The following is a 9,671-nucleotide window of genomic DNA, read 5'->3' as shown; positions in this document are numbered from 1 at the left end:
TGTTTGTGGTTGCACAGTCTGACACTGCCCCCTTGTGGGCAAGTGCTGAAGCAATATTCAAATCCATTTCTACATTAATGATGCAGTCTGAATTGTTGATCCCATTACATGCTTATTATGGGGGCACTCGGTTGCTCTCCTGTGGGGGCAGTGACTGGCGTGCTTATTATGGGGGCACTTAGCTGCTCTGTGGGGGCAGTGATGACGTGCTTTGTTATGGGGCAGTGACTGGTGTGCTTACTATGGGGGCACTCGGTTGCTCTCTTGTGGGGGCAGTGACTGGCGTGCTTATTATGGGGGCACTTAGCTGCTCTGTGGGGGCAGTGATGACGTGCTTTGTTATGGGGCAGTGACTGGTGTGCTTATTATGGGGGCACTCGGTTGCTCTCCTGTGGGGGCACTGATGACGTGCTTTATTATGGGGGCAGTGACTGGCGTGCTTATTATGGGGGCACTTAGCTGCTCTGTGGGGGCAGTGATGACGTGCTTTGTTATGGGGCAGTGACTGGTGTGCTTATTATGGGGGCACTCGGTTGCTCTCCTGTGGGGGCAGTGACTGGCATGCTTATTATGGGGGCACTTAGCTGCTCTGTGGGGGCAGTGATGACGTGCTTTGTTATGGGGCAGTGACTGGTGTGCTTATTATGGGGGCACTCGGTTGCTCTCCTGTGGGGGCAGTGACTGGCATGCTTATTATGGGGGCACTTAGCTGCTCTGTGGGGGCAGTGATGACGTGCTTTGTTATGGGGCAGTGACTGGTGTGCTTATTATGGGGGCACTCGGTTGCTCTCCTGTGGGTGCACTGATGACGTGCTTTATTATGGGGGCAGTGACTGGCGTGCTTATTATGGGGGCACTCGGTTGCAGTGTGTGATGGGGGGCCCGGGTGTCCTGCGCTCGCGGCTGTAGATGCCACACACATCACACACGTCCAGACTCCTCCGCGCAGCAGGAAGTCCCACACAACCTCCGCCGGCTCCTGTGTCTCTCACAGCCCGTGACGTCACGTAGGGGCGGGCCGCAGCGCTTCCCCGCTCTGCCGCTAGGTGGCGCCGCTCCCCTGTGCAGTCGCTGAGGCCGCGCTCTTCCCGTCGCCGCCGCTGCCGCTTCCATTGGAGCCGCCAGAGACAAATTGGCGCCATTTTGAAGCTCTGGGACCGTAACCACGGTGAAGGGTGACACGAACGGTGGAGAGAACGGACAGGAGTCGGTGCGGGCCGGTACATTGCGACACAGAGGGCTGCAGGCGAGGGAAGGTGAGAGGCGGCGTCGGGCTGTGTTATGAGGGGTAAATGGTGGGGACCGGGGGGCTGCGAGGAGAGCGGCCCCGGGGCTGTGTCAGTGCGGGGGGGACAGAGCCGCCGTGCGGGGAAGGGACGCAGGGATGGGGGGCGGCAGCGTCCGCTCTGTGCAGGGGCATCAGAGGTGTATACAGAGGGCTGCGGGCGGAGGGGCGGTATATACACAGGGTATAGTATATATACAGGGCGGCTACTTCGGGGACGAGGGCAGGCTGTACACAGTGTAATATACGTGGTGTGTAATATATATTGCCCCCCCCTCCCCCCCTTCGTCCCCTCAGTAGTTGCCATGTGTATATATTATATGATGTGTGTGTATATGTCTATAATATATATATATATAAAAATTGCCCCCGTCTCTGCAGTAGTCACCCAGTGTGTACTAATATATATATATATATATATATATATATATATATTTATTATACCCAGGGCGGCACTGCGCAGGGCATGGTCCCTGCAGGTGAGCGCTGTATATACCATAGCTGTCTGCACCCTGTATACAGGTGTAGGGATGGTCCCTATAGGTGAGGACTGGGTATATAGCTGTGAACAATTTTATGTATAATCCCTATTTTAATGGCTCTGTATGTGATCCTATAGTATAGGGGATCACTGGCTATATTTAGTTTTGTGTGGACTGTACATATATAATTTGTGGATGTGATATATTGTATGTATGATCCCTACTGTTATGGTCTGCCTGTAGGCAACTTGTGTGAGCTGTACAAATCCTATAGGCAAGCACTGGCTATGTGTGTGGAAGGTATAAATGTGTGTGATTCTCAAGTCATTTACCCCCATAGCACCTGTGCCAGATATTACCATTCCCGTGTGTTTCCACCATTACTCCCCAGCAATGTACCCACTGTCTTGGGGTTATATTTGACTCAAATCCCTCCTTCACTCCCTACAGCCGATCGCTCGCTCATGTCACCTACACCTCCAAAATCATCTTAAGAATTTGACCTTTTCTTACCGTTGACTCTGCAAAAACACTTATTGTCGCTCTTTTTCATTCTTCTCTGGACTATTGCAACTCTCTGCTCTTACTAATCTCTCGAGCCCTCTCCACTTCATCCTGAATGCAGCAGAGAGGAACATATTCCTCTCCAACTGTTACACCGATGCTTCTACCCTGTGCCAGTCATTGCACTAGTTGCCCATCTGCTACAGAGTCCAATATAAACTTATCACTCTCAACCACAAATTCCTCCCTCATCTGTCTATCACCATACAGGTCCTCTGTTCTGCTAATGACCTAAGACTGACCTCCTCTATAATCCAAACCTCATACTCCCAGGTTCAAGATTTCTCTTGTGCTGCACCAGTTCTATCTGTGCTGCCCCAAACAATCCTGTTAATTCCCAGTATCCATCGTTTAAGTGTGCCCTATGATACATTTCTTTAGACTGAGGCCTGAAGCCAGTCCTGGTCTTATGGAGTATGATGTGTTGCATAGGTATGTATATGTATGGACATGCTGTGAATCTCTATCCCTGTACTTGTAATGATTAGAGGTGATTGGTATTAATATACGAGACTGACAGTAAGGGTGAGAGTGAGATACATATATATGCGTATGTCTACGGTACAACACGCCTGACCCAGCTGAGGTTCCCCCTGCTTATATATCTTTCCTTATTATTGTGACTTTTTTCAAAATAGTCTATGGTCACCATCTGGATCTGTGTTCTCCTCTCTCTCTGCTTTTTTCTTTCTTTTTTGACCTGCTTGATGCTATTGGTAATGATTGTGGGCTTCTAAATAAGTATGAAAACATTGAGCATAGGAATGATTGGGGGATTTGCCCGTTATGACTATATGTGACCTCGATCCCAGCCTATGTACATGTGGTAAGCAGGTGCAGGAGGACTTGTACCGCTGCACTATCCATGCTGTGCGCGGCTGTATTCAGGCTGGGGGTTGCCTTGCTCCACAACACGGCTGCTGGAAGCGGGCCGTGCGCACGCGCAGTAGCCTTGGCATCGTGTTGCCATGGCTGCTGGGCCTGCGCGCGCCCCGCCCCTAGCCGGAGCTGGAGTGAGATAATTTCCTTACACACCCCCAGCCGGAAGAAAGTCCGCGCCGATACAAGTATGGAATTCTAATTATGCACCACATGTACACACGCTGGGTATAGTATTTAAGGAGCGATAGCTGGATGGGGTGAGTATCCGCCTCCTGACGAAGCCCAGGTGGTGAAACGCATTGAGGCGCGGAGGGTGGGAGCCGCAATCACTACTGTAAGGTCTGTACGAACTACTCTTGCTATATTACATGCTGTTTTGATTATTATATGTGGAGGATGTGGCTGCAGTCTGCAGCATACATCTGAGCTAGATTGAGAACTGAGGACTGGCAATAATAATATACACTTGTCTGCCCCGTGTATATGGGTGGGGGTGGGGGTGACATGAGACTGTCTATGTGATATACCATCTAGATGTTGGCCGGTGTATATGGTTGTTCTCTGACTCAGATTGTATGAGTCAGAGACTGGCGATTGTCCTATCTCCCTGATATTTCATCTTGAGGGATATGGACTTGCCTTAGCACTTCTACCAAGCTTAGCCTACTGACTGTATGGTTGTATGTGGGCCGGTTAATATACTCTGGCTGACTTAGACTATGAGCCAGTGGGTAGGGATTTTTACATCTTCCTGGTATATCATAGTGAGAGATATGGACCAGGTAAAATATAATATACTAGACTCTTGGTGGTCTATGATATGAAATGTTTCTCATCACATATGAGTAGTGCCAGCCACATGGAGATAGTGTCATTAGAGGACGGAAACGTCTATTAAGAGTTATCTGTGTAAACCACTAGGTTAATAAGTATGTGAGGTTGATATTGACAGCCTTAGGTCTGTCTACCATGTTGGATATTAAATATTGACCCAACTCCACACATACAGAGACCTTATATACTCTATTTAGGATAATTGTATGTATATTTATGCTCCCTGGTCAATAGGATCTGTTCTATATATGAGGGATTTTGCTGGCCCCCACTCTCCTTCTCCCCAATGAATGGGAGTCGCAGTTGTATTTCTTCTTTCCTTGCTGTACCCTACTGTCCATATCTGTATTTTTAATATTTTTGCTATAAATAAAAATGAATTTATTAAGGAATATGAGCTTCTAAATATTCTTTTTAAGGATATTAGTGGTTTCTATGATACACAGGTGCTATCCTGAGGATTATAAACAAAATATGTGGTATATGTGGTTACATTTCTTTAGACTGGCCTATTACCTAACTAATCTAACTATCCCCTCGTCTGTCTTCCTTAAAGGGAACCTGTCACCAGTTTTGGGGCCTATAAGCTGCGGCCACCACCAGTGGGCTCTTATATACAGCAATCTAACATGCTGTATATAAGAGCCCAGACCGCTGTGTAGAACATACAAAACACTTTATAATATTCACCTAGAAGGTCGCTCCAGTGCCCAACAGATGGGTGGTGCTGTTCTCCGGCATCAGCGCCTCCTCTTTTGGCCATCTTGGTCTTCCTTCTTTTGAGGCCGGCGTGCATGACGCGTCCTACATCATACACACTTGCCGGCAGTGAGATCCTGCGCAGGTGCACTTTGATCTGCACAGGACCTCAATACCGGCCTGTGTGTATGACGTCAGATGCGCCATGCACCCCGGCTTCAGAAGAAGGAAGACCAAGATTGCCGAAAGAGGAGGCGCCGGTCCCGGAGAACAGCGCCACCCATCTGACTGTTGTGCACTTGAGCGAGCTTCTAGGTGAGTATTATAAAGGGTTTTTTTTATGTTCTACACAGCGGTCTGGGCTCTTATACAGCATTCTAACATGCTGTATATAGAAGAGCCCAGTGGGTGGTGGTCGCAGCTTATAGGCCCCAAAACTGGTGACGGGTTCCCTTTAATTTTCCTCAGAAGCTGGTACCTCTATGATGTGTTCCTGCACAGTCCATGCGCTTAGTAGCACACTGAATTTGTGTTTATGATCCTTCTAGGTATGAGTTGTCAAGTGTATTCCCCTTAAACTTTGACTTGGGTCAAACATTTTGGATCTTCTTCCACAAGCTTATCTCAATAGTTGGTAGGAATTTGGTCCTATTCCTCCTGACAGAAGTGGTGTAATTGAGCCATGTTTGTAGGTCGCCTTGCTCGCACCGGCCCTTTCAGCTTTGCCCATACATTTTCAGTAGGATTAAGACCAGGGTCTTGTGATGGCCACTCCAAAAGATTAACTTTGTTATCCTTAAGCCACTTTGTAACCAGTTTGGCAGTATGTTTTGGTCGTTGTCCATTTGGAAGACCCATTTCCGCCCAAGCTTTAACTTCCTGGCTGATGTCTTGGTTGCTTCAGTATTGCCACATAATATTCTTTCCTCATGATGCCATCTATGTTAGGAAGTGCACCAGTCCCTCCTGCAGCAAAACAGCCCCACAACATGATGCTGCCACCCCCGTGTTTCACAGTTGGGATGGGATTCCTGGGGTTTAAAGCTTCGCCCTTTTTCGTCCAAACGTAATAAGGTCATTCTGGCCAAACTGTTGAATTTTAATTTTGTCAGATCACAGGACGTCTCCAAAAATTGAGGTCTTTGTTAACATTAATCTTGCTTTTTTTATGTTTCTTTTGGAGTAATGGCTACTTCCTGGCAGAGTGGCCTTTCAGCCCATGTTGATACAGTACTCATTTCACTGTGGATAATGACACTATCTTACCAGCTTCTGCCAGCATCTTCACAAGGGATTTTGTTCTTGGGTTGATATGCACATGTTTGACCAAAGCACGTTCATCTCTAGTACACAGAACCCGTCAACTTCCTGAGTGGTATGATGGCTGAGCATTCCCATCTTGTTTGTACTTGCGTATAATTGTTTGTACAGATGATTGACATACATTTGGGTATCTGGAAATTGCATCCAAGGATGAACCAGACGTGTGCAAGTCCACAATTCTCTTCCTGAGATCTTGGCTGATTTCTTTTGACTTTCCTATGATGCTACACAAAGAAGCAGTGTGTTTCAGAAGTGCTTAAAAATACATCCACAGGTGTGTGTCTAACTCACATGTTACCAATAAACCTATAAGAAGCCTCCAAAGACATGACAACATCATATGTGCTGTCCCATATTGTTTAAAGGTAAAGGCATGGTACTTAGTGTACGTAAACTTTTGATTTTGCAGAAAATAAACATGCCTTAAAACATTCTTTCTTTTCTTGTGTGTGTGTGTGTGTGTGTGTGTGTGTGTGTATTCCCTATAGATATGAGCTGTCTGTATTTGTATGTATGATCCCTATGAGTATGAGCTGTCTGTATAGCTATTTGTGATACATTTATATTCCCTATAGGTAAGCACTGGCTGCTTATACCTATATTTGAGCTGTATAATGAAGGTATAATCACTACTGGTATGGATTGCTTGTATATACAACGTGTATGATCCCTATATGTAAGGACTGGCGCTATATGTATGTATGTATGTATGTGTGTATATGTGTGTGTGTATATATGTATATATATATATATATATATATATATATATATATATATATATATATATATATATATATATATATATATATATATATACACACACATATACACACATACATACATACATACATATAGCATATATATAGATATAGAAAAAATACATACATATAGAAAAAAAAAAAAAAAAAAAAAAAAAAAAATGACCTCATTCACAATCAGCAGCTGGAACATCCAAGGCCTGAGCACCTCGGCCTTTGGATGTAAAACAAATGACCCCGACTTTATTCAAAGACTGAAGAATATAGACATTCAGATCCTCCTGGAAACATGGACCAGAGCTGAAAACGAATCTCTGGTGCCAATCGGATACAGAGAAATCTCTGTCCCTGCCCTTAAAAATAAAAACATCAAACAGGGCCGCTGCTCAGGAGGAATATTGATCTGGTATAAAGAAGAGCTCCACCAGTACATCACACCAGTGAAGAGAGGAGGCAGCCACATATGGATCAGAAACAGCAGCTCCATCCTCACCTCTCAGTCCGATGTCTACCTCTGCACCACCTATATACCACCGCCAGAGTCCCCCTACTTCAATCCAGACAGCTTTGAGATCTTACAAGAAGAAGCCACCCATTATCAGGTCCTGGGCAAAGTTCTCATCTTTGGAGACCTCAATGCAAGAACAGGGAGAGAAAAAGACTTTCTGACCACAGACGGAAACATCTACATATTTGGGGCAGAGAATGACAGTCACGACTCAGAACACTCAGAGAGAAACAGCTATGACAGTACAGTCAACAAAAGTGGCAAAAAGCTCCTGAACTTATGTAAAAGTTTAGGTCTTCATATTCTTAATGGACGTACAAAGGGAGACTCACTGGGAAGATATACACTAGACTCCCATGTAGGAAGGAGTGTAGTAGACTACGCCATTACAGATATGGACCCGGCAAATATTAGCGCCTTCATAGTCACCCCACAAACGCACCTGTCAGACCACAGCCAACTTCTCCTGTACATAAAATCTACAGAGAAACCATCCACACAAAAGCCACAGCAGAGCAGCCTCTACAACCGACCTCCATCCTATAAATGGTCCAAGACGTCAGAAATAAAATATAAAGAGGCTCCCAACAGACCGGAATTACAAGAGATGCTCCACAACTTCTACAGCTACAAGTACAAGTCAAACCCAGAAGGAGTGAATCAAGCTGCAAAAGACCTCAACAAAATATTCCACACCATGGCCAAATTGTCCGACCTCAAACAAGTCAACTACAAGAGGCCAAAAGAAAAGCAGATCAATGGTTGGTTTGACAAAGAGTGTAAAGCCGTTCGAAAGACCCTGAGAACAGCCTCAAACAATAAACACAGAGACCCCAACAACCCAGACCTGAGGGAAGCCTATGACACCATACAAAAGCAGTACAAAACCATCCTCAGGAGGAAGAAGCAGAGCTACATCTCTACCAAACTTAGCCAACTCCAAGACGCCCTCCAAGACAACTCCTTCTGGGAAATATGGAGCCACATGGACACAAAGAGCAAGAAAAAGACTGATACCCATATCCAAAATGGCAACATCTGGCTCCAGTACTTCAGAGACCTCTACAAAGACATCCCAAAAGAAGGACTAAGCCAAGAGCAGGAAAACATAACATCAAAACTAAAGGCAATGGAAGAGAAAATCAAAAACTTCCAAAACCCACTGGACACACCAATTACATTACAGGAAGTTGCAGAGAAAATCACTTCCATAAAGTGTAAAAAATCTAGTGGTCTGGATGGAATCCCCCCAGAGATGTTGAAGTACAGCCCACCAGAAATTCAAGCTGCAATGGTTAAACTGTTCAACATTGTGCTGAGTGCTGGCTACTTCCCTCGTACCTGGAACCAAGGACTCATTACACCGATCCACAAGAGTGGGGACAGGTATGACCCTGCCAACTACAGAGGCATATGTGTCAGCAGTAACTTGGGAAAACTGTTCAACAGCATCCTAAACAAAAGGATCATCAGTTTCCTTACCGAGCACAATGTCCTGAGCAAAAGCCAAGCAGGGTTCGTGCCAAACCACCGCACCACGGACCACATCTACACCCTGCACAGTCTCATTCAGAGCCACGTCCACAATACAAAGCATGGGAAGATATACGCCTGCTTTGTAGACTTTAAAAAGGCCTTTGACTCAGTGTGGCACCCGGGCTTGTTCTTAAAAATGCTGGAAAGCGGAATAGGAGGAAAGACCTACGATGTCATCAAAAGCTCCTACACCGAGAACCTCTGCAGCGTGAGTGTGAACGGTAGAAGAACGGCTTATTTCCAGCAGAGCCGAGGAGTCAGACAGGGCTGCAGCCTAAGTCCAACGCTCTTCAATATTTACATCAATGAGCTGGCTGCTGCTCTGGAATCTTCACCTGCTCCAGGTCTCACACTCCATGACGCCCAGGTGAAATTCTTGCTCTATGCAGATGACCTACTGCTGGTGTCACCAACCGAGAAAGGTCTCCAAGACAACCTACAAATTTTGGAGAAATTCAGCTCCACATGGGCACTACCGATCAATCTAAAGAAAACCAACATCATGGTGTTCCAGAAGAGAAAAAGAAGATTTGACCAGCATCCTTCATTTGTCGTAAACGGCTGCACTCTAACAGGAACAGACAAATACACCTACTTGGGCCTGGAAATTCACCAGTCAGGGAGCTTTAAACAAGCCATAGAGACCCTGAAAAACAAGGCCTGCAAAACCTTTTATGCCATCCGAAGGAAATTGTATCATCTGAAGCCACCAGTGAGGGTCTGGCTAAAAATCTTCGATTCCATCATTGCCCCAATCCTCCTGTATGGCAGCGAAGTCTGGGGCCCTCACACTTACCCAG

The 9,671-nt window shown here is 45.9% G+C and overlaps 1 protein-coding gene across 1 annotated transcript in view; it reads left to right on the top strand.

The window, feature by feature from the left end:
- The first annotated feature begins 1,065 nt into the window (after positions 1-1,065).
- Positions 1,066-9,671, top strand: part of PDS5B (PDS5 cohesin associated factor B) — a 316,943-nt gene continuing 308,337 nt past the window's right edge. Inside the window, exon 1 of the mRNA XM_075337338.1 lies at positions 1,066-1,256. The gene's annotated coding sequence lies outside the window, so the exon portion shown is untranslated. The remainder of the gene's footprint in view (positions 1,257-9,671) is intronic.

This window comes from Anomaloglossus baeobatrachus, chromosome 2, assembly GCF_048569485.1.
Source record: "Anomaloglossus baeobatrachus isolate aAnoBae1 chromosome 2, aAnoBae1.hap1, whole genome shotgun sequence".
NCBI classification, from domain to species: Eukaryota; Metazoa; Chordata; class Amphibia; order Anura; family Aromobatidae; genus Anomaloglossus; species Anomaloglossus baeobatrachus.
The sequence above is the reverse complement of the archived record's forward strand: the minus strand, read 5'-3'. Positions and strand labels throughout refer to the sequence as shown.